This window comes from Macrotis lagotis, chromosome 1 (assembly GCF_037893015.1).
Source record: "Macrotis lagotis isolate mMagLag1 chromosome 1, bilby.v1.9.chrom.fasta, whole genome shotgun sequence".
Taxonomy (NCBI): Eukaryota; Metazoa; Chordata; class Mammalia; order Peramelemorphia; family Peramelidae; genus Macrotis; species Macrotis lagotis.
In genome coordinates this window covers 623,615,405-623,616,806 of record NC_133658.1, presented here as the reverse complement: position 1 = coordinate 623,616,806, position 1,402 = coordinate 623,615,405, and the positions used below count along the sequence as shown (strand labels likewise).

At 32.4% G+C, this 1,402-nt stretch overlaps 1 non-coding gene across 1 annotated transcript; it reads right to left on the bottom strand.

Annotated features, from left to right (window-relative positions):
- Nucleotides 1-884: 884 nt before the first annotated feature.
- On the bottom strand, nucleotides 885-991 carry LOC141510612 (U6 spliceosomal RNA). The gene has a single exon (XR_012475059.1). It is a non-coding gene; the product is annotated as a U6 spliceosomal RNA (small nuclear RNA).
- Nucleotides 992-1,402: the final 411 nt, after the last annotated feature.

Here is a 1,402-nt window from a genome sequence, read left to right as displayed (position 1 = left end):
TATTTTCCAATGAGAGGCTTTGCTATTCCTCTAATCTAGCAACCCTGTCACAAAAGGAAATGAGTGTAACCTAGTCTGAATTAATTTTTATAAATTACAATTACAATTTCCTTTTTCTTATGCTCAGTAACTATCTGGTACTTGCAGACTTTTGCTATAGTCAAGTACACTAACTTAGAGATGATAACTTCCATTCCCTTCCCTTTTTTTTCAAATTTGGGACAATCTTTGCCCTTTTTCTATCATGTGACTCCTCTTTCATTCTCTGTGATTACTCAAATGTCACCAATAGTAGCACAGTACATATCATCCAGTTCTTTCAGTGCCCAAAAAAAGTAAATTATTTGAGCCAGGTGGATGAACTTATCAAAGCAACTAGGCAGCTCTCATTATCTCCTAACTATAATTCTATCAGGTGTCTTCCAACCTAAGTATAGGGCTCTTCCATTATACCCCAAATCTTTTTATACCATGTTGAATCCCCAACATTCACTTTTTAGTAAGGTTTATGACTTGATTACTGAATCATTGAAGTCAATAAAAATTCCCACTATGATTCTGAAGTAGGTGATGATTGATAATCATTAATTTTTTCTTTGATGAATTATTGATTAGAAGAAAATTCCTGGGGAATCATAGGATCATAATATTTGGAAGTAAAAAAGACATTAGAAATTATCTAGCCTAACTCTGCTATCTTTTTAAAGGAGGAAAGAAAGCTTCAGAAGGGCTGAATTCCACAAATATCTGTTGTGAAACCATCTGTAAGTGCTGAAAATCTTTAAGTACAACTATGGAATCAAATCTTTATCTAAGGGCCTTGTTGGACTACACTTGGTCAAGAGTTCCTTAGTTCCTGAAAGACAGATAATGAACTCAAGATGCAGAAACATGCATTTTTCACAAATTTGCATGTTATCTTTGCACAGGAGATGCTTATCTTCTCTGTATCATTACATTTTTTAAATGTATGTGCTGCCAAAATGAGCATAATATACATTTTTCAAAATGACCAAAGTAGTAATTTAATTTGCTTGACTCTGCTTACTTGCAATACAAGGTTTTTTTTTTAAATTTAGGTAAGAGAGTAGAGGTGGGAGGAAAAAAAATAAAACCCTGTTAATTTTTTAAAAGAAATTTCATCTTTAAAATAATTAAATTATTCCTATCCTCAAGGAGCTGGCATTATTCTTTGACCTTGGAGTACTGTTTAGCTTTAATATTTCTGGGAGTTTTCATTTTGGGGTACCTTTTAAGAGATGATGCATGAGTTCTTTCCATTTCTACTCTGTCCTCTGGTTCTAAGAATATTGGCATTATTCTTTTATGATCTTTTCAAATATAATGTTTTAGGTCTCAAATAGTCTAGTGATTTTTAAATTATTTATCCTCTGGATTTGCA